Genomic DNA, 25,031 nt, shown 5'->3' on the forward strand with positions numbered 1-25,031 from the left:
GGGGATTAATACATCTGAAAGAGACAGTATTGCTGCAATAAATTATTTCATCGAGGGTCACAAACGGCGCAGAAGGCATCTTGCAGGAGGCAGGAATAATCTCTGGATGGAGCGCCAGTTCGTCGTTACCATTGCGGCCCCATGTTTAATTCATTTCATCAAGAAAATGATATCAAGTACATATCTTAGTATTTATATTGTTCATAGAGCTGTAATATCATGAATGAATATACAGACAACAATTCTGGATGATCCGCTGTGGCAACCCCCGAACGGGAGCAGCCGAAAAAAGAAGAACAATGTATTCCGTGTCCTGTCGGCATAAGAGAAAGCCTGTTTAAGAAGCAAGTAGTGATTCACAAACACAGAGCACATAGAACACATAGAAAACAAAGTATTTAATATGCTATTTTAGTTACGATGGGATCGGAGAAACTATTAAAAGATTTTAAGATGAAGTTTATGACGTTGTACTTTAATGACAAAATAAACTATGTGATTAAAGTGGAAATTTCAAGATTAAAAGTTGACATTTCAAGCTCCCCCCCCCCCCCCCCCCCCACTGTGTCCATATTTTTGTCTTTTCTCTGTACCCTAATAATCTTCCATATGACACTCAGACGGAGGGCTACGACTTGCATTTTCACAGTGACTTTGACAACTTTTTTTTTTTTTTTTTTTCGGGCACTGTGCGACTTTCTGAACTTGAACTTTTGATCAACTTCCTTACGTTTTTCCTAGCGTTCACTTGGCATTCGCTGATATTCTTTCCTCTCCGAGCTTTTGCCATTGTCTTTTCACAGAACTCTGAACTTAAGGGAATATTTACATTGGTTTGCATATTCAAAGAGGCATAATTCTGGGAGGAGTCTGGGAGGGGCGGCAGGCACATACATGAGCGTTACATTTCGAACAGACCGGGATTTATTTAGCGGAAGTGTGTAGAAGTTAGCTTACATACATTTTTCTGCATCTTAATTTTTCTGTGTGTACGCATATTTCGACTTTTGTCTGTGTGCACGCCATTATGCATGAGGGCCCAGGAGATTTTTAGTGATTTAAGTATTTTGTTGCTATTTTCAGTCATCTTGAGGCTATCCTGGAAGTTTACTGTAACTTAGGAAACCAGTTAAGATCCACTGGGCTTGAGACTATTACAGTATGTTCTTTTAGAGTACTTTTTCACTCTCCTGTAACCCTACATTTGAATTAAAAAAAATATATATCCATTTTCTTTTACAATTATCCTGTTAAACAAAAATATTGAAAGGCATAATGATACATGATGGTATCCTTTCAAACAGAAAGCTTTTAGAGAAAAAAGGCAATTACATGAGTAAAATGTTATTTCGCATTAAATAAAGATTGACAGATGTGTATTTCTATTTTAATGACTAGCTGATAGCAAAGAGTTGGGTGGACTAACGGCGTTGACAGCAAAATGGTTAATAGTAGCCTTGCTCCTCGTTTTCATCTTTCATGTTTTGTTTTGATCTTCAGCTCTCTCTGGATCGGTTCGCAGCTGAGTGTGAAGCAGCTGGGATGGGAATCAGCACCTCCAAATCCAAGACCATGGTCCTCAGCCAGAAAAGGGTGGAGTGCCCTCTCAGGGTTGGGAGCGAGATCCTGCCCCAAGTGGAGAAGTTCAAGTATCTCGGGGTCTTGTTCACGAGTGAGGGAAGAATGGAGCGTGAGATCGACAGGCGGATCAGTGAGGTGTCCGCAGTGATGCGGGCTCTGCATCGGTCTGTCGTGGTGAAAAAGGAGCTGAGCCGCAAGGCGAAGCTCTCAATTTACCAGACGATCTATGTTCCTACCCTCACCTATGGTCATGAACTATGGGTAGTGACCGAAAGAACGAGATCGCGAATACAAGCGGCTGAAATGAGTTTCCTCCGCAGGGTGTCTGGGCTTTCCCTTAAAGATAGGGTGAGAAGCTCAGTCATCCGGGAGGGGCTCAGAGTAGAGCCGCTGCTCCTCCGCATAGAGAGGAGTCAGATGAGGTGGCTCGGGCATCTGATCAGGATGCCTCCTGGACGCCTCCCTGGTGAGGTGTTCCGGGCACATCTAACCGGGAGGAGGCCCCGGGGAAGACCCAGGACACGCTGGAGGGACTATGTCTTTCGACTGGCCTGGGAACGCCTTGGGATTCTCCCAGAAGAGCTAGAAGAAGTGGCCGGGGAGAGGGAAGTCTGGGCATCTCTGCTCAAGCTGCTGCCCCCGCGACCCGACCTCGGATAAGCGGAAGAGGATGGATGGATGTTTCGTTTTGAAGAAAATGGGTCAGGAAGAAGAAAAGGGAGAGATTAACGCAGCCAAAGGGATAAGCAAAAGATGGAGGTTTCTTGGAGAATGCAAGTCCAATGGCATTTTGTTAGAGCTGTCAGGAAAAAGGGAATTTTGGTGTTTTGTTGAAGGGATCACAGAAGGTGGACTTTTGCCAAAGGCTGGACAAAATTGACAGCTTTACAGCTCATGTTTTAAACAGATGTGTTAATACTGCTGTCTAATTATATTCATTCCACTGTTTTCCCAAAGTGGTTTGAATCATTTGTTGGAGTTCAAAATCCAGATCAGTGACGCACAGAGACATTTTTGACATTTAGCACAATTCTACCACCAAAAGGGTGGAGTCTAATGCATGGCCAAAATGGGGTGCAGAATTAAAAATGGCATATGCAATTTATATTATATACACACACACACACACCTTTTACAATAAATGATAATAAACTGCCCTTTTGTGACCTTTATATATCCTTGCAGTATTTTTGTTCTGGCATGTAAATCACATCACTTATGATCTATTAAACTCTGGGGCATTTATTCTTGTCTGCTTTTTTCATTTCAATGCCACTGCAGTGCTAACATAAATGGTTTAAGCAAAAAATTTTAAACAAGATGCAACACCTTCTAAAAATGTTCTGATACAAACTGAAGGAGGCTTAATGATCATCGTTTTTGTGCACTTTGAGTACTGAGAAAAGCGCTATATAAATGTAATGAATGAATGCTTCTACTATTAACTTGTGGATATAGCTGGGAAAATTCACTATGCTTTAATTAAGCATATCGTCTCAGAACCCTCATGTTGAGGAATACAAATACACGTACTTCTATCATTACACCACCATTGAATACTATTCATATGCTATTCATGTATTTTCTGCTTTAATATGATAAAATGTGCTGCAAATAAATTACTGTTAAGGGGTGAACTAGTATAACTGTTTTAAATAAAAACAGCATATAGGAAAATACATAGTGGACTGTCACATGTACACAGTATGGTGAAATTCTTACATTCATATGCTAATCAGTATGCTAAGCCATTTTTACTTAATGGTTTATTTCATACAACCCATCCATGTAAATTCACTGTATTATAATATCAAGAATCTTTAATATACTGCAATCCAACAGTCCTTTTGAAATTAGTTAAAAGGAAATGCTAACTAATTCATTACTTGGTAAGTATGAATGGTGCACTCTTAGTGACAATAAAAACCACCATTTTAACACTGAATTTCACTGTCTTTCAGTATGAGCTCAAAACAAAAACAGGCATAGAAAAAAAAAAAGCAAAACATTTAATGAAAAGACCTTTCTTTCTCTCCACAATGTTTATATAACCAGCAAAGGCACAGGAAAGTGTAGCCACATAACACAAAGAATAAAGTTTGCACAAGTCTGCATTTGTAAACAAAGATCTTATTGTAAATGAAGAGGACCATTTGCCTAATGAGGAAAGGCCAAGTATGACTAATCGGTTCAATGTGACCTTTTAAAACAAGAACGAAATACAAAACTATAATAATAAAAAGTGTCAGGATCAGTTAATAATTTAGTATTTATTCTATGCATTTAACATTAGGCAGACATTGATAAATTGTTGATGAATTATGAAAACTATATTTCAGAGGAATACCCCATCCCTAAATACATCATAGAACCACCATATATTTTTTGAAAGCATACCTCAAAAAATGTTGATAAGTGGGTGTGCTTTAAAGCAAAATAAATAAATAAATAAAATAAAATAAAAAAAAAAATGCAGGCACTTTTTCATATGCACACAAATTGCCTCATTTATAGAAGTCCTTCCTGTTTCACTTACACTTATAGACTGTTAAAAATTTCATAAGATATCTGCCATGAATAGGTCCTTCACGAGTATGAATATAACGTACTTTCATGCAGTATGGGCTAGAAGAAAAGAATGCAAGTGCAATTGAAAAGCACTGCCACATATAAATTTTTGCACAAACTGATTACCATGTGGTTCTTGAACCATAAGGCTTGATGTTCATCTTTTTTCTCATTTTGCATAAGCTTAATGATCCCAAAATACACAATCACACCTGGCTACTCTCCTAATTCACAGAATGAAGTATGCCTCTGTACAATTCTTTGTAACACTGTGAAAGATCTCTTAGCTGTGTATCTTATTTACAAAAAACAGGATAAAATTCTTTTATTTAGTATACCATTCTCCAGGATTATGCAGTATGCAAAGTGTATTTGTTTATGACAGAATCTCTTATTTACCTGAAACTTCACCTACTGTAACACACTGAGGGAAGGTAAAGGCTAAGTCACACTTGATGGAGTTTTCCAGCAATTTTTAGTTGGAGTCTTCATTTATATAATTTTAGCCAGTTGGAGAGCAGCTGGGGGCAAGCTGCCCAACAACTGAGATCAACTAGTCTACAACTGGCTAGAATAAAATCAAACAGGTTTTAATTTCTCTTTGGTCGGACTCTTTGCATACAAGTGTTGAGAACAATGAGCGTTCAGCCCCAAGTATGATGTATAGAATGTAGCGAAGTGGAATAAGGAACGTGCATGTTTTGAAACTCAAAAGCAGAAGAGAAGCTTGTTTTGTCCAAAGTCTCACATTTTGCATACCAAAAAATAATGGAAAAAAATAAAGAGCAACGATTGCTGTAGATCTCACTGTAGCCATTAACCCTTCATTCAGCAATGACCTTGTCAACCAGCAGATTATTAGCTGTCAGAACAAGGGGCAAGCACGTCTATGCTGGAGGAATCTGCACTTAGTTGGTAAATGTGACATGGGCTGCAATTTTCAGTCAGGCAATTTAACATGGTGTAGGGCTAAAATCAGCGACTGGGATTGCCAAATCTAACATAACCCATGACAAAAAGTTACCTGAGGTGACATCAGCTTTAAATAAACTGATAGTGTTAAAACAGAGCCTGGTGTCTGTGTTATGCGTAAGTGTATGTTCATCCTGTTCAGGGATTGTTCTTGCCTTGAACCCAATGACTGCTAGGATAGGCCCCAGTGTCCCAGAAACCTTGTCCTGGATAAGCATGCTAAGAAGAAGGGTGGATGGGCAGATGTGAAACTCTGTTATAAACAGAGAAAAATAGGATCACTTCTGCTAAAAGAATATCTGTAGCATTAACAAGCTAAAGATTACATGTAAACTAGAGTTTTGCTGATAGGAGTAGCACAGAATGAGAACTTGCTGCTGTCTTTGTGCTGGATGTCACACATGGTACTCAGTATTACTTCAATTAAGACCTCCTTAATTATCTAACTGCATAACCCAAAGATGATCATGGCTCACACCCCTAAGTAGTGGAATATGTCTAGGAGCTGTTCCCTGAACTATATGGGGGCATGCAAATATTTGGGCACCTTTAAATTTCTGTTAATTTGAAAAGTTAAGTAAGCAAAAGATGGAACTGATCTCCAACAGGCAAATTTAAAGAGGACACATTTCTTTGCGGCATTTTATGCAAGATTAGTGTATTGTTTTTATTCTGTACAAGCTTCTTGAGGTATCAAAAAACGTTTACCGTGTCTCAGACATTAACATCCTTAGCATTACACCAGAGCATCACTTGGGTCATGAAAACGGTGTTAAAAGCATCAGTCACGCTTGTCATTTGGGCAACTATATAGACGCATCTTGCGTAAGCGTTAGACCCAAGGATTACTCAGGCTGTAAAGGTGCTACCCGCATTAGTCCCAAGCGTTAGACAACGGTGTAGGGCAGGGGTGCCCAATGCGTCGATCGCGATTGACCGGTAGATCAGAAAGGTAGTGCAGGTAGATCGCATTGCATTCAAAAAACTTTTTTTAAACATTAGTCTATCATATATCCGCCCTATGGCATTTGCCACTTGATTGACATGCAGGGAGGCCAGTCGGAGATCTCTTTTCTTCTAACACACTGGTCATCCTGCACACACGATCAAAACGTGCGAGCTACTGCAAAACTCCGGCTGTGATCCATTTAGCCTTCCAATTTATATCGACTAAAAATTTGTTTGGGGAGGGTATGGGTTGGATGTGAAATTGGAAGAGGATTTTTTTTCTCACAATGTCACAATCGAAGTGTGTTTGTCTGATCTGTCAATCTAACATTGCTATTCCAAAGAAGGAAAATGTGGAAAGGCACTTTCAAACTGTTCATAAAAACTACGAAACTGACTTCCTTCCGAAAAGCGATCTGAGAAAGAGAAAGGAGAGGGAACTAAAATCGCAGTTAATCAGACAGCCGTCATTTTTCACTCGGCTGAATTAAAAAGCAAAGGCAGACACACCGAAAGCATCGTTCTGGGTGAGTCACTCAATCATTAAGCATAAGAAGTCCTTCCAAGATGGAGACATAATAAAAAGAGGCCTTCATTGAGACAGATGGCTAGGGTGAAATTCCTGCTGAGATTTCAAGACCCCTGGCCGGAGAAAAGGGAGTTTCTCCTTGTCATTAAACATGCAGAATACAAGCAACTTAATAATGATCAATGGCCGCTAGACTTGGCATTTTTTTTCCCGATCTCACCAACATGTTGAATGAGCTTAAATTTACAGCTGCAAGAAAAAGAGAACTTCATGGTCAATATGATTAGCTCAGTTAATGCTTTCAAACGAAAAATGCAACATCTGTCCTCAAAGCTGCAGCGCCTTGATTTGGGGAACATCCAAATCCTCGTGTCAGAGCTGGAGACGCAATGGAAGGCGTGTGCGCAACTTGAAAATTGCCTGTCAGACTTTGACAGACGGTTTCAAGACTCAGCTTTACTTGAGCCAGTCACTACATTTAACTGCTATTCATTTAGGGAAGATGTTGAGGGTGATTCACCCGCATCAAAAATAGAAAAACTGTTTCACCTAAAACTCCTCTACAGTGGAGGATGAGATTTTGACACTACAGGATGACATTCAGCTGAAGTCTGGGGCTCGTGGACAGTTTTGGAACTTACTCACAGAGGAAAAGTACCCAAACATGAGGAAATGTGCTACCTCCTTCACTGCATTATTTGGCTCTACTTATTTATGGGAGTCAGCCTTTTCCTACATGAAGATTATTAAATCCAAATACTGTAGTGACCATAAAATGTATTGAATTGTTATTGTGCCATAAAGGTTATTCAGTTATGCAAGGTACGAAAACATATGTTATGTATAAAGTACAGTACTGTGCAAAAGTTTCAGGCAGGTGCGAAAAAATGCTGTAAACAAAGAATGCTTTCAGAAATATAAAGGATTGTTTATTGTTATCAATTTACAAAATGCAAAGTGAGCGAACAAAAGAAAAATCTAAATCAAATCAATATTTGGTGTTACTAGCTTCTGCCTTCAAACCAGCATCAGTTCTTATAGGTACACTTGTACAAAGTCAGGGATTTTGTAAGATTATAGTCAGGTGTATGATCAACCAATTATACCAAACAGGTGCTAATGATCATCAATGTCATACGTAGGTTGAAACACAGTCATTAACTGAAACAGAAACAGCTGTGTAGGAGGCTTAAAACTGGGTGAGGAACAGCCAAACTCTGCTACCAAGGTGAGGTTGTGGAAGACAGTTTCATGTCATGGCAAGATTGAGCACAGCAACAAGACACAAGGTAGTTATATTGCATCAGAAAGGTCTCTCCCAGACAAAGATTTCAAAGCAGACTGGGGATTCAAGATGTGCTGTTCAAGCTCTTTTGAAGAAGCACAAAGAAATGGCCAATGTTGAGAATCATAGATGCAGTGGTCGGCCAAGAAAACTTAGTGCAGCAGATGAAAGACACATTAAGTTTATTAACCTTCGAAATCAGAAGATGTCCAGAAGTGCCATCAGCTCAGAACTGGCAGAAACCAGTAGGACCCAGGTACACCCATCTACTGTCTGGAGAAGTTTGGCCAGAAGAGGTCTTCATGGAAGAGTTGCAGCCAAAAAGCCATACCTCCGACGTGGAAACAAGGCCAAGCAACTCAAGTATGCACGAAAACATAGGAACTGGGGTGCAGAAAAATGGCAGCAGGTGCTCTGGACCGAGGAGTCAAAATTTGAAATATTTGGCTGTAGCAGAAGGCAGTTTGTTCGTCGAAGAGCTGGAGAGTGGTACAATAATGAGTGTCTGCAGGCAACAGTGAAGCATGGTGGAGGTTCCTTGAACGTTTGGGGCTGCATTTCTGCAAATGGAGTTGGAGATTTGGTCAGGATTAATGGTGTTCTCAATGCTGAGAAACACCAGATACTTATCCATCATGCAATACCATCAGGGAGGCGTATGATTGGCCCCAAATTTATTCTGCAGCAGGACAACGACCCCAAACATACAGCCAAAATCATTAAGAACTATCTTCAGTGTAAAGAAGAACAAGAAGTCCTGGAAGTGATGGTATGGCCCCCACAGAGCCCTGATCTCAACATCATCGAGTGTGTCTGGGATTACATGAAGAGACAGAAGGATGTGAGGAAGCCTACATCCACAGAAGATCTGTGGTTAGTTCTCCAAGATGTTTGGAACAACCTACCAGCCGAGTTCCTTCAAAAACTGTGTGCAAGTATACCTAGAAGAATTGATGCTGTTTTGAAGGCAAAGGGTGGTCACACCAAATATTGATTTGAATTAGATTTCTCTTTTGTTCATTCACTGCATTTTGTTGATTGATGAAAATAAATGATTCAAAAATGGAAGTGTTAAAGCATTCTCTGTTTACAGCATTTTTTTCACACCTGCCTAAAACTTTTGCACAGTACTGTATTCTCAGTCATATTATAATAATATACAGATATATATATAAATAAAGGAAATCCTGGAATGGAAAGCAAATGCAAGGCTACGATACATGATAATCTCGAAAGACATGTAAAAGACCCACGAGACCAAGGACACTTGCCACGGTGCGTCTCGCGGGGACCATAACATGAGACTTGGTGCCAATAGATTGTCCCAGGGGCGTAGCAAAAAGGACAGCGGCTGTACAGGCTTTAAAAAGATCGAAGGGTAGCGTGACAGCTGCTACCCCAAACGAACGCGAGCAGCGTTATACATCCTTCAAGAAAGAATTCAAACACACCCGGGGCCAGAAATAAAAGACAGGTATTGCTTTTACAAAGTCACGCGAGACCAGGCATTGAGCCATCATTTAAAACAAGTCAACAGACCTCTAATCTAGCAGTTGTTGGATTGCTTTTGGCAGGCAAGCATCATGTGCTTGGAGCTCTTAAAACAACGACATGCGAGAGGCAGAAGAGGCAGCTAGCAAGCAGCAAAAAGACAGCAAATGATCCAAAGGCATATCCTTAGCGTACGTTCAGCCGCAACACCCTTCACAACACGAGCAGTATTATACGTCTGGGAAGAAAAAGAGATGTAAACACGCGCGGGGCAGGAAATAAAGAAACAAGTATTGTTTTTACAAAAGGTTTTAAAGTAAAAGTGAAAATAATGCATATGTAACAATTCACAAGAAAATAATCTCTTTAAATTGTAGATTGCCTGCCTAAGGTAAAGTCATCCCTGATGAATTGGGACGTGGGAATGAGGGGTTCTTTCATCGGATTAGCGCTATTTCAGATGTTGAATGGCAAAATGGGGGAGGCAGCTTGATGAATGAGGTCTCCAGGACTTAAAACAAATCCAAATCATATTATGTGATAACATCTAATGTGAAATTCTACTCCGTACTTCTAGAATTTTTATTTTTATATTGCATTGAGGATTTATTCTGTTCTATGTATTGTACTGTACGGCACAGAATTAAAAGACAATGAGTAAAATGACAAACTAAACTTCATAAAGACGTTTACAAACGTTGATACTAAACACATGCAGAGCAGGTTAGAGACTATGAAAACAGTGAAATTAGAAAGGCTCAAAAAAAAAAAAAAACAAAAAAAAAAAAACGTGCTATACACATGTGGAGAAAGTTAAAGGATATAAAAGTAGGAAAATTAGAAAATATCCATATTACTAACCAAGAATGGTAAACCGGAAGGCATGGACACAGGTACACGGCGATGGGACCATGAGACATAGTGCGAAAGGGGCCTACAGCGCGCATCTCATAAACCGCAAGCGCGAAAACGAAGGAGTCACGGCCCAAAAACGAAAGAGCTCAACTAACGTGAATGAGAAATGAGGCAACAACGCACCCATCGCTAACGACACAGCCACACAAAAAAGCGGATTCTGCGCTGCACCCCAGAGTCAAACGGAAGAGGCTACGGAGGCCCCACAGGTCCACAAAGATAGTACGGAAGGCGCGGGAAAGTACGAAAGACGCAGGCGCCTACAATGCGCTTCTGAACTAAACGTCCACACTACACAGCATGGTCCACGCGCTTCTAACACACCGCAAACATAAACACGAGATAAACAATGTATACCTAATCAACAAATCCCAAGGACAGACCATGGACAGAGTCGGCCTTTACCTCTCTGAGCCTGTATTTAGACATGGACAACTTTATGTAGCCTTCTTAAGAGTTCGGCATGCATGTGATGTAAACGTCAAGATTATAATAACTCCATACCAAGGAAAACTCATTCAAGGACAACACACACAACCACAGAACACACTTCGTATTAACAGTAAGTGCAATTATCCATATTACTTATTACTAACGGTAGACAAACTATAGTACGGAAGACGCAGGCGTCACCTCCATATTGTGAGTGGCACTACTGCGGAGTGAAGTTAGGAATACTGTGCTGCTTGGTATTGTACAAACCGCTGAACGCTTTACACCAAATTCAAACACAATACAGCTCAACTAACGGAAATAGCAAATAAAACAACAAGCCCATACCTAACGACACGGCCACAGAACAAACAAACACAACAGGATCCGTCGCCCCGCCCAAAGTCAGACCGGAGAGAGTACGGATGCCACAAACGTCCACACTACACAGCATAGTCAAAACCGAGATAGTACGGAAGGCGCAGGCGTCACCGCCATATTGTGGGTGGCACTGCTGGGGAGTGAAGTTAGGAATAATGTGCAGCTTGGGATTGTACAAACCGCTGAACGCTTTACACCAAATCCTGGGGGATTACATTTCATAGGTAGGGCTGAACTATTGTTTTCGTTATATATGGCTGTTAGGAACTCCCGTTGTCTAATAAACGTCTGGATTACACAGCATATGTGAATCACATTACAGTAATACAATATTCACAGTACAACCACAGAAAACACAGACACATCACCAGATAGATAATAACAATTAAAGATCGCTCCGTATTAAACGTACAGAATCCTACAACACGCGTCTGAAACAGCGGAGGCAAAACACTCTTGGCTCCAAATAAGCATCTTAATTTCCCCTTGGAATATTTAAACACTATTACCCTGCCGGATTGCAACAACACAATCTTAATCTTAAGGTCGGAACAATAGTCATGCTATTAAGAAACCTTAATACTAAACAAGGTTTATGCAACGGTACACGATTACTCATCAACACCATGACAGACAATGTTATTGAAGCAAATGTACTTACAGGATCACATACTAACAATACTGTTTTGATTGCACACTTAAACGACGCCAATTTCCCATTAAACCTGCATTCTCCAAGACAATCAACAAATCCCAAGGATGGACCATGGACAGAGTTGGCATATACCTCTCTGAGCCTGTATTTGGACATGGACAACTTTATGTAGCCTTCTCAAGAATTCGGCGTTCATCTGACATTAAGGTTAAGGATATAAATACTCCATACCAAGGAGAACTCATTCAAGGACAACACGCCATCTTTACTACAAATGGTGTGTATAAAGAAATATTCAAATAAATCTTTGTAATGTGCCATACTATGTATTCTTTACTTCCTATGTACGTCATCTGCACCTTTACACTCCAATATATCTCATACATAGATCAATGTATTTTGGGTTACCCAAAACCAGGGGTTGACGAGCGAAGCAAGCAGGGGGCGCAGCCCCCTAGTAAAAAAAGAAAGTAAAGATTGCAGTAGCGCAAACAAACAAACTGCCTCATTTAACTATGCATCAGTCTAACTTTGGTTTTGCACAATAATTACTACACTATTGCACCTTAACACTTAATTCTACTTTATTCACATAATTTTACTTATTTATTATGTTCTACTATACTGTTATCTTTCAATCTATGACTTTTTGTTAATTTAACTGATATTCTTCTAACTTTGCACAGTTTTTGATAAGCAGATCAGGATGCATTTCACTGCGTGTTGTCCTGTATAACTATGCACGTGACAAATAAAGAATCTTGAGAATTTCAGAAACGGAGTTTACCGCACATGCATTTATTGGTTACTTTGTTAGTGTATATATATATTTATCTGTCTGCTTATTTAAAAAGCTACATTTACCCCAGGAGTCAAAAACGTTCTGTCTAGCCCTTGTACAAAAACCTAGACAAAAGCTGGGGTATCACCTTGGTAACCCCATGTACCTTTGGAACTGTGAGAGGAAAATAGCACGACTTTACAGACAGAAGTCCAATGCAGAACTCTACTTACTTTTTTACTTTGTAAAAAAAAATTAACTGCTGATGATGTAGATCGTTTTTGTCTGTGCTGAAATTCCAAACAGAGAAACCTGTCCTGACCTCATTAAAAAGATTCAGCATACTGGGGCTCGCAAGATTACAAATATTGTTTTTACAGAATTTCTGAAATAAAAGTGAAACTAATGAAATAGTAACAATTCAAAGAAAAAAAAATCTTAAAAGTGTGTATCCGGAAAACCAAACACGGGGGTTGGTGAGCGAAGCGAGCAGGGGGCGAAGCCCCCTAGTTATATATAATGTAGGTAGATCATTTCAACCTGGTCATTTTAAAAGTAGCTCGCAAGCTTAAAAAAAAAGTGTGGGCACTCCTGGTGTTGGGTGTCTTACATAAGCATCAGGCCCAAGCATTACTTAGGCAACAGTGTAGATGCATCATCTTTTCCTAGCCTCATAATGGCATCTCATAAGAAGCGTTTATTAGCAGAACCAGGTTTTGCACGCTCTTGACAATGATATGAGCAGTGATGTTGAGAAGCCTCTCCACAGCAGTGATAATGAAGTGAATCAGTCTTTAGGCAGTAAAATTTAAAAGGACAGTGAAACCGAAAGAGATTCTGATGAATCTGAAAGTGACACTCACATTTGAAATTCCGATTACCCTGCTTCAAATAAACCAGCACCACCTCGTTTTGATTTTGTGGGGAAGCCAGGAGTAAAAGTGAACATTGGCAGCCAAGATCCACTTAACTGAAATTATTTCTTGATGATGATCAAAAGAATTGTTAAGAAAAACGGTTATGCTGAACAGAGTTGGTTAAAGGACAATACACCTAAGCAGTTTTCTAGTTTAAAGATATCACACAAAAGACATTGACAGTATATACAGTATTAGCATAATTATTAATTTTGTATTATTTGTATCATTATTATACTTTTTACGCTTTTGACTTTGCACTTTTAGTGTTTTGCACATTTTACAGTTGAAAGAGGAGATTTAACAAAAATGTAATTTTTCAAGCCAAAAAAATTCAACGCTCTTTAAAATAATATTTTTTTCTCAAAAAAAACATGGAAGGAGGTCAATTAGCATGTTAGGGCTATGGCTTGCTCACAGTCACTGTTAGGCCCCAGGTGATGAAAATCACAAAAATTCTATGACTCCTCAAACTCTGTCCCAACAATCAGCAGCCATGGGCTCCTCTAAGAAGCTGCCTAGAACCCAGAAAAATAAAATGATGCTCACAAAGTAGGAGGCTGCTACAAGAAAATAGAAAACTGTTTTCAGGTAGCTGTTTCCCAAGTCTGTAATGTTATTAAGAAATGGCAGCTCACCGGGATGGTGGAGGTCAAGTTGAGGTATGGAAGACCAAAAAAAAAACTTTCTGAAAAGAACAGCTTGTTTGATTGCTAGAAAGGCAAACAAAAACCCTGTTTGACTGCAAGAGAGTTTCAGGAAGATTTAGCACACTCTGGGGTGGTGGTGGAGGACAGTTTTACTGTGCAGCGACACCTGAACAAATAATGACCTTCAAGGCAGAGTCCGCAGAAGAAAACCTTTCCTGCGTTCCAGCCACAAAATTCTGATGTTTGCAAATGAACATCTAAACAAGCCTGATGCATTTTGGAAACAATTCCTGAGGACCAATGAATTCAAAATAGAACTTTCTGGCCACAATATGCAAAAGTATGATTATAGAGAGAGGGAAAAAAAAAGGTGCCAAATTCCAGGAAGAAAAACACAACAGAACATAAATAATGATCTGAAACACACCTCAAAATGTACAATGGAATACCTCAAGAGGCGCAAGCTGACTGTTTTACCCTGGCCCTCACAGTCTCTGGACCTGAACATCATCAAAAATATGTGGATGGTAGTGCTGGGCGGTATACCGGTTCACACCAAAAACTTTATTTTTGTTATGATATGGATTTTTCTTATACCGCAACACCAGTTTAAATAGCCTAAACAACGTTCTGAACATGGCACAGCGGGAAACTGTTTAAGGGGGGACCTTTTTCACTGCTGCACCGCTAAACACGCATACAATGGAGTATATGCATTAGTGGAGGTATTGAACGGTGAAAATGGACAGAACATTCCGAATCTGAAGCTGTAGCTGAAAAAATGTCGAACATGATGACACAGAAGAACTTTTGCCAAAAAAAGTAGCCGTGTCTGTTGTCTGGAGATAGTTTGGTTTTAAAAGGTCGGATGTGGACCATTATGTTCAAATGTGTAAATACAATTTTCCATACTACTGGATAATACTGCAAGCCAAGTTGTACAGTACTTGCTTTAGGGTACTGTGTAATATTGCAATGACATGTGGACTTTATTCTCAACATTTCCACTTTAAACTCGACGCTTAAGATGAGAATAAAGTCGACATGTTGAATTTATTCTTGCTGTTTATTTCGAGATTAAAGTCGACATGTTGACTTTATCATCGTGATTTGTCATTAAAGTAGAACATTGTAAACTAAACATCTTAAAATGAATATTAAAATTTACTAGAATTTCTCAAACCCCGTCATAAGTTATGTAGCACATTAAATGCTTTGTGTTAAGTGCCATGTTAATTGCTACGTGCTTCTTAAACTGACTTCCTCTTGCACTAAGAGGAAGCGCAGGTAACACACAGAATACATTAATTTCATGATATTCCTGCTCTCTGAATATTTAGAATGCTAAGGTAAATACTTGATATTTTCATGATGAAATGTATTAAAGCAGGTATTAATCATGTGGTGGCGTGGAGGTTGCACAGCTGTCTCGCAACAAGGGGGTCCCGGGTGTTCCCTGCCTTGAATTTGCATGTTTTTCTGGTGGGTTTACTCAGCATGCTTCAGTTTCCTTTCAAAGTCATGTAGGATGTGGGGTTTTGTTACGTTATATTGACCCTGCTAGTGTATGTATTGCTCGTACTCACCCTGCAATGTGCTGGCGCCACGTTCAGGATTTGCTCCTGCCACACACACAATGCTTGCTGGGATGGGCGCAACCTTGAATGGCTGGCATAATTAAATATGTATAACGAAGATTTTTTTTAAAGTTCTGGTCTAAGTTTATAACTAGTTTATATTTCACAAAGATGTTTATCGCGTGGTGATTGGTTATGTGGAGAAAGAAAAAGGAAGGATAGGAACTGGTGGTTTGTTGTGTCAGACAGAGACAGCATGCATGCAATAAAGAAAGTCCGCTCCGAAGAACCTCCATTGAATTCTGTGTTCGTGTCAACGCCCACCAGATAACAAACCCAACATTTACACAATATTTAAGTTAAACCTGTCTGATACCCATTCATACATCCAGTTTTTTTGGGGCCTCATCACACCTGCCATGAAGTTCTCTACACTGAACGTACACCTGGGGACCCCTTACTGTGAGGGAGCAGCACTACCGCCACACTGCCGTGCATGTTTAATACCTGCTTCAATGCATTTCATCATGAAAATTATATCAAGCATTTATCTTAGCATTCTAAATTTTCAGAGAGCAGGAATATCATGAAGTGAATGTATTGTGTGTGGCGATAGCTGCCTGTGCCTCCTCTTAATGCAGAAGAAGTCAGTTTAAGAAGCATGTAGCGATTAAAAACTTGGTCGGGGAACACTTAATGCAAAGCATTTAATGTGCTACAATAATTATGACAGGGTTTGATAAAATCTAGTAAATTAAACATTGATTTTAGGATGAAGTTTAGTTTACGACATTCTACTTTAATGACAAAACAAACAGAATAAAGAATAAATGTCGACTTTAATCTCGACATATTTTATTGTTATTATTTATTAGTTTAAATATTATACAGTTTAATGATGGTAAAGTTGTTTAAAACCTCACTTTAACGTGTCAGTGGACAGAGATTGTTAACACTAAAAGTGTAGTTGGTTTACAAAAAAAATTGACTATTCCTTTTCTAAGACATGTTCAGTGCAATACAACTTTTGACAAGCACCTCTGGATATTTTACCAACTCTAAATCCCTCTTTGGATGGTTGAAAATATATTGCCAACATTTTAGTTTAAGTTGTTTGCAAACTTTGTTTAATAAAGAGGTTCTATATTTTGACTGCATCTGTCATGCAATGTGATTCCTTCTGTTCATTAGTGCCACTCTCTTGAAAACAAACTTTATGGGGTCATGCAAACCTGAAATAATACTTGTGTGCACATTAAAATATTTTTTTGTACAGTGTACAATTCTCATGACAGTGGAATAGGTTATTCATAGCCTGTCTACTGCAGCAATTGCAGTGGAAAATGTGGTTAACATCCACTCAAAGCATGGTAAAAAATACTGTTGAATACCGTGAAACCAGTATAATTTTGAAAAATACCGTGATATAGAATTTTGGTCATACGACCCAGCACTAGTAGATAGATCTCAAAAATGGGGAGTGCATGCAAGACATACCAAGAATTTTACAAAATTAGAAGCCCTTTGCAAGGAAGAATGGGTGGAAATACCCCAGGTAAGAAAATTGACTTCAAAAAAAAAAAAAAAAGTAAGATTTCTTTTCAGACTATAATTTAAAACAATTGCAACTCACAACTGATTGACTACATCACCACACTTGCAAAGTTTGCACAAATCATGTGGTTTTATTTCTGAGCTCACTCTTAATGAGATACAACTGGTAATAACAAAGCCATTCACTTTTTTTGTGTTAAAAGTTCAGTGGGATTTTAATCACTTTTTACAATTTAATCATACTGAATTTTAAATAGATACCATGACTGCCACAATTCTGCTCTAAAATTCAAACCCCACTTTTGGAGAATGCAGTTCAATGTACAGATGTGCAAAGTGCTACATGCAGGCAAAAGTTAACCCAGGTCTGAAATTGTCACAGTCTATTTGAATTATTTTTACCTTGGAAGATTGTTCATGTGTTCTTAAATTGTTGCTGACAGGTCCAAGCACAAAAGATGCATTTCCTAATCTTACTATCTGAGGAGTAGCATCAACCTAGAGTATTAGATGGAAAGGATTGCTTTGCATATAAAAATGTATACTGGCACCTTTCAATTTGCACACAAATGAGTTGGTGGCTCTACACCCAGCAAGGACTACAAGCTGACATATATACAGTGCATCCGGAAAGTATTCACAGCGCATCACTTTTTTTTTGTTATGTTACAGCCTTATTCCAAAATGGATTAAATTCATTTTTTTTCCTCAGAATTCTACACACAACACCCCATAATGACAATGTGAAAAATGTTTACTTGAGGTTTTTGCAAATTTATTAAAAATAAAAAAAACTGAGAAATCACATGTACGTAAGTATTCACAGCCTTTGCCATGAAGCTCAAAATTGAGCTCAGGTGCATCCTGTTTCCCCTGATCATCCTTGAGATGTTTCTGTAGCTTAATTGGAGTCCACCGGTTGTAAATTCAGTTGATTGGAAATGATTTGGAAAGGCACACACCTGTCTATATAAGGTCCCACAGTTGACAGTTCGTGTCAGAGCACAAACCAAGCATGAAGTCAAAGGAATTGTCTGTAGACCTCCAAGACAGGATTGTCTTGAGGCACAAATCTGGGGAAGGTTACAGAAAAATTTCTGCTGCTTTGAAGGTCCCAATGAGCACAGTGGCCTCCATCATCCATAAGTGGAAGAAGTTCGAAACTACCAGGACTCTTCCTAGAGCTGGCCGGCCATCTAAACTGAGCGATCGGGGGAGAAGGGCCTTAGTCAGGGAGGTGATCAAGAACCCGATGGTCACTCTGTCAGAGCTCCAGAGGTCCTCTGTGGAGAGAGGAGAACCTTCCAGAAGGACAACCATCTCTGCAGCAATCCACCAATCAGGCCTGTATGGTAGAGTGGCCAGACAGAAGCCACTCCTTAGTAAAAGGCACATGGCAGCCCACCTGGAGTTTGCCAAAAGGCACCTGAAGGACTCTCAGACCATGAGAAAGAAAATTCTCTGGTCTGATGAGATAAAGATTGAACTCTTTGGTGTGAATGCCAGGCGTCACATTTGGAGGAAACCAGGCACTGCTCATCACCAGGCCAATATCATCCCTACAGTGAAGCATGGTGGTGGCAGCATCATGCTGTGGGGATGTTTTTCAGCGGCAGGAACTGGGAGACTAGTCAGGATAAAGGGAACGATGACTGCAGCAATGTACAGACACATCCTGGATGAAAATCTGCTCCAGAGCGCTCTTGACCTCAGACTGGGGCGACGGTTCATCTTTCAGCAGGACAATGACCTTAAGCACACAGCCAAGATATCAAAGGAGTGGCTTCAGGACAACTCTGTGAATGTCCTTGAGTGGCCCAGCCAGAGCCCAGACTTGAATCCAATTGAACATCTCTGGAGAGAGCTTAAAATGGCTGTGCACCAATGCTTCCCATCCAACTTGATGGAGCTTGAGAGGTGCTGCAAAAAGGAATGGGCGAAACTGGCCAAGGATAGGTGTGCCAAGCTTGTGGCATCATATTCAAAAAGACTTGAGGCTGTAATTGCTGCCAAAGGTGCATCGACAAAGTATTGAGCAAAGGCTGTGAATACTTATGTACATATGATTTCTCAGGTTTTTTTTTATTTTTAATAAATTTGCAAAAACCTCAAGTAAACTTTTTTCACGTTGTCATTATGGGGTGTTGTGAGTAGAATTCTGAGGGAAAAAAATGAATTTAATCCATTTTGGAATAAGGCTGTAACATAGCAAAATGTGGAAAAAGTGATGCACTGTGAATACTTTCTGGATGCACTGTACATTTCACAGGCTTTTGGATTGAAATCATACACTTGAATTAACCTTGGACACAAACTAAAAACTGAATCTAAAAACTATGACAAACATATTACAGATGCATATTTTCAGCTCATTTTAAGGATAATTGAGCATGTTCTTTGAAGATGTTCAAATACTGTACTTCCAAAAGAAAAGTGTTGGTGCGATGTTTATAAATTTTCTGATGGGTTGATAGCCGCTGTTTCAAGCCTATTCACAATGGACTGACAGAGTGTTTTTCAAAGGACAGTCATCAAGCAAATATTTATATAATGGTGATTTCATCTCTTACCCACGTTGCTACATGGAAAGCTTTTCTATAACGAGCAAGAGGAAAATTCAATATGGATAGATTTGACATCCATTGTGTACATATGAGAAAACTCTTGTACTAATACTGCATTATGCTTCTGTGTTCACCATTTTTATGTATGGCTTACTATACTATTATCTTAAGACAAAAACATCTTTCCAGGTGCTTTGCCTTCTACATAAAGTGTGAAATGGAACAGAAAAACACAAAAAAAAACCTTTATAACCATTTAAATCACTGTACATAAAGAATTTAGCATTTTCAGACTACTGTTTTTACTGTGAGAAGCAACACCAATTATATACTACTTAAAGGCTTACTGTTGCATAAATGTTGTCGGTGGTTGGCAGCAACACCATGGGCATGAACAATCCAAGTCTTTGTTTGACTTATTTTATATAACAAGTAAGTATAGAACGGTGCATGAATAGTTGCCACTCACTTATTATACAAATTCATTAATTCTGCATCTTTGGAAGAAAACCGAGAACATGCTATCCAAAACAGAAAGAAAAAGCTTTGTAAGTTTAAAAAAAAAAAAAAATTGTATGAGGGCTGTTGTATTTCTTACCATTCATAACACATATGCAACTTAAATAAGATACAAACTACATTGCAAAACTATTGAGTTTTACACACACTTTTCGTGTCAGGGGGATGAGTTATGACGGGGTGGGAAAAAAGCTCTATATTTTTATTTAAAAGGTATTCTGTGCTCTGTTCTCATTTGTGTTTATGTAAGTAAACAGTATTTGTTCAAGATAAAGTTAAATTGCAACACATTATTAAAGCAGCATGTACAGTAACTGATGACAGCTCATGGGAAAAAAAAACAAAAAGAATGCAAACAGAAATGCTTCACTACAAAAAAGATGTAATACTAGGGTGATGTACCGTGTTAGCCATTATGGATGGAATGGTGTCATTTTGCTTGACTTCCCTTTAATTGGTTAACTAAAAAAATTACAATATGCAAGCCTCTGAGACAACTCAGGCCCCTTCTTCAGGAAAGGTGTAATCATCATTTCGTTTCATGTCATTTTGCTTGTCTTCTCATTACAAAAAAAAGGTGTAAATTAAATTGGCAAATAAGAACCAGAAAGCTTAAAAAAAATAAATAAATAAAAAAGCATTGTATTGAACTTGCCAAATCCCTGAAATTTGTTTTTATAACTTTTTAAATTTGCTGCTCGAATTTTTAGGAGTAATACTGTTCCGTGTTAAGGAGGTAACATTCATGTGAGCTATAGTACAACAGCCCTTTAATCTCAAGGTCAGTTTAGGCTTGCAGGAAAACTCTTTGCCTTAACACCTCAAACCACAGTAGTTGTTTGACTGTATCCATGTTTAAAAGGATTTCTACCTATGAGCAGAAAACACTGCCAATTCTAATCACTAACCTACCATGGCAATCTGAGTGTGTGTGTGTGGGTGTTTTTTTTTTTTTTTTTTTTTATATAAACATTTTTTAAATTGTATAAAAGTTCTTTGGGAAATTGTCACATACTGTGCAGAAGATACTACCATATATGCAAGCATTAATCACAATCCATGCCCAGCTGTTAGACCTATTTCAGTGTTCACCTAACAAGCAGCTACTCACATGTTGGCTGTTTATAGTCAGTAGTGTGGTTGTCATATTCCTAACTGAACTTTGAATATATTCTACCTAGCATGCGGTGTTATTTTAAACCCATCACTACACAACATTATAGAACTTTTCAGACCTGGCATTCATACATCACGGTCATATTTTGGATTGGATACCTATCATTGCCATCAATGAGCAACAAACCTTCTGTCCAATGAGAATGTGTACTCTTTCCTTTTTCAATAATTTGAAGGCCCATTTAAACAAATTCTAAATTCTAAAATCGCATGAGAAAAGAAGGAACAGAGTTGTGTGTATGATTTGTTGTGTGTCTTATTATGCTTATCATGCAAAATTACTTATACATAATCACTTGTCACTTCTCCCTTGGATGAGCAAGTTCATAGGGTGCATTGCAATAGGTCGCTTGCTAACGATCAGATTCGAAGAGAGTAAGAAACTGTGCTGTGTCACATTGGTTATAACTTCACACAGTATTCAGTGGTTGAATTATTTCATGTGACTTTCCACTTTCACCTCATGGCTATGTTTGCATGTTAAATAGAATGAGGAAAACATTTGTTTTCATATCATCCTCTGTCTAGAAAAGTATTATCCTTTTTGCAATATAAGCAGCAATTAGTTATAGACAAGTGTGGGACATTACATAGAAAACAATACATTAAGCAAAGTTATTTTAATTAGGCATGGCTGCCAAACAGTATCAGTATATTCAGTAACATTACAATAGCGTTAAACTAATCAAATATATAATAATCAACACACCAGATAAAACCATTTTCTTTGAATTAAATATAATTAAAGAAAAAACAAAAAAATAAAATAGCAAAATGAGATTCAACTTTTCTAAATATAGGAATTACAATTATCCTTCGCTTAGTTTCTCTGCAATGAAAAAGCCTAGGGGAGGTGGTAATTTCCCACAGATGAATACAGAACTGAAAAGCTGAATGCAACATGGAGAGATGCAGAGCACTTTGACACTGAAAAGACATAACTGTGGTAATGATTGACACGACTGCAATGGGAGAGAAAAAAATAGGGAGAAAAAAAGTAAAAGATTAAATGGTAACTGCATACATTTATCAGATCACAAATAATTCTGTTATAATAAGAATAGTCTAAAATCCAACTTTAATTGTATGAATGTGGCCATTCATTTTCAAAATCTACCTATTCCAGTTTAGGGTAAAGGGGGCAAAAACCTATCCTAGAAGCATTACGGCAAGGCAGCAACCAACCTCAGATGGGAACCCATTTCATAACAATAAGGAATACTTATTCCTACAGGTCAATTTTTAGTCTCTTAATAAGCTTAACTTCGAATGTGACCTGAAACTAGAAATACCTTTGTACTACCAGATCACCCCATTTGGTTAAACTGTTTATTCGACATTGACGTAACAGTCGATGATACGAATAAAAATTCAATTAAATGGTCACTGTTAGCTCATTAATTGTCACCAGCCAGGGGTTGGATTTTTAGGGGGAGGGGTCAAGTCAATCTGCAACGCAAATCTATAAAAGCTTGAGCAGGTCACTGCATTAAAATACTCCTGTTTATACAGAATTACTATCTGTGCTTGTAACAGGAGTCATTGCTTTCTGAGACATTCCCTCCTGCTTTATTTAACAGGTAATCTCACCTCCCAATACTGGAGTTCTGCACATTACATTATTAAATGCTCACATAAGTTTAACAATCCCATGGCCTAACAGTGAAGGTGGTTGTTTCAATTCTTTTTTTGCTAAGCAAATACAGTAACTCAATTCACTCCTTCGCCACCCCTAACGGCATAGTGCGCAAATAAAAAGTTACGTAGGCTGTTATGTTTTGATTATATAAAGGAGTTGGGTTGCTGGTCAAACCGTCAAAGTTTACTGTTCGTTAAATATTAATCAAAGACATTTCGCAGTTTTAAATGATTTGTTACCTCCATGGAACAACACTGCCAGCCATTCTTAGTTCTTGTATTGAAACACTATAACCTGGGAATACACGCAACGGCACACTAGTTTCATTAGGAAGGAGTTTATAAACATTCTAATACGACAACCAAATGTGCCCTTTTACTGGAAACTGATATGGTAACCTTTGGTATGCCACTGTTTTAAGGTGCGAATGAGAACCCCAATCACACCGAAATATACGCAAACTCGCATCAGGATTTACAACGCAAAAGCACATTCGAGAAGACCCAAAAGGATCGCCCCTGTGACCCTTTTCAGGTTATTATCAAAAGGGAAAAACGCATTCTATTCAGAGCCAGGAAAAAAGAATATTCTTATCGAATATTCTATGCAAGCACACAAAACAAGAACATAAGTGATTTTTTACCAGTTTACTAACGCCTTAAAGACAGAAGAGTACAGTATATTTAATGACGACAACAATAACGGTCCCCCAGAGGAATCGTGCGAAGTGCACGATATACGTGCATGTTAAACCACTGTCACAACACGACAACGTAACATTTAATGAGCTTCGATTTTCCTTCATACTTAAACAAAAAAAGTGACGATAATCAAAAGTAAATAATTTGAAGCCACTGTCACTGTAATATAACTAGTACTGATGCTTTAAATAAGCAGTTATTTTACAACACCAATACATGCCCTGAAGTAATAACACCATAACAAAAACCTACCAGTGCGCGCCTTCCGTAGAATTAAATTCAAATTGAATATCGTGAACCGTCAGAATTTAGTTTCATCCAGCACCGCTAGGATATCCTTTACACTTCTTTTGGTTTCAGTGGAACAAGAGTGTTCTTATATGTTCATTTTCCGCAACAACACTTCATCAAAACCAAATCCTTCATTCTCCACTCGGTCTCGCGGCAGCTTAATTCAATGGCGCGCGTTCCCACCAGCTCCGTGTTGTGGTGCGTGCACGTCAGCGTCAACTCGGGAGCGCGCCCCTCATACAAGTGTCGGACGGGGGTGTGACCGGAGCGGGCAGTGAAGGGGGCGGGGCATGGACGAGTTCGTGTGGATGAAAGAGGCGGAAGGACAGGGCCGAAGGTCACAGTCTTTCATCTCTGCCCATATGGTGTCGTAAAGTGATGTCATTGAAGAGCAGGTTTACGTGAATTAACTTTCAAAGATTTTTTCCCCCACTTTCTTAAAAGAAGTAAAAAGAGCATCGAAACCCTCTTGGTTTAAAAATAAACTGTAATATAAATGTAGAATAGTAGAGTAAAAATTCTACACTGAAAACGTAAATTGGCTAACAACGCCACCGATCGATAAGTCGCTATAGTTGAAGCACGTTTTTCTCAAAGTGGGTTTATAATTGTCCTAGTAACATAAACAATGCTTCTAAACATACCGCAGAACATCAAATTACTGAAATGGCAAATGATGCAGATTTGGTATTTGTCAGCTTTCTGTATTAACTAAATGTAAAAAAGTGTTCACTTTAGCATCTATTTTTGTTTAGTTACCTTTCATAATCATCACTACGGCAAGCCGTCTAGCAAATAGATTGATTGGTCTTTATTTTTTCAGAATACAAATCTGTACCGAAACGTTATTTTGCAATTTTGTGTTATTTTGCAAAAGTATGTCTGCTTGGTTCGGTAGTAACCGT

At 38.7% G+C, this 25,031-nt stretch overlaps 1 protein-coding gene across 2 annotated transcripts in view; it reads right to left on the minus strand.

Annotated features, from left to right (window-relative positions):
• zgc:66447 (SLAIN motif-containing protein-like) overlaps positions 1-24,361 on the minus strand; it is a 63,260-nt gene extending 38,899 nt beyond the window's left edge. For both annotated transcript variants that reach the window (XM_028815999.2, XM_028815998.2), the window contains exon 1: positions 24,088-24,361. The gene's annotated coding sequence lies outside the window, so the exon portion shown is untranslated. The remainder of the gene's footprint in view (positions 1-24,087) is intronic.
• Positions 24,362-25,031: the final 670 nt, after the last annotated feature.

The sequence above is a fragment of the Erpetoichthys calabaricus genome, chromosome 12, assembly GCF_900747795.2.
Source record: "Erpetoichthys calabaricus chromosome 12, fErpCal1.3, whole genome shotgun sequence".
In the NCBI taxonomy this organism is placed as follows: Eukaryota; Metazoa; Chordata; class Cladistia; order Polypteriformes; family Polypteridae; genus Erpetoichthys; species Erpetoichthys calabaricus.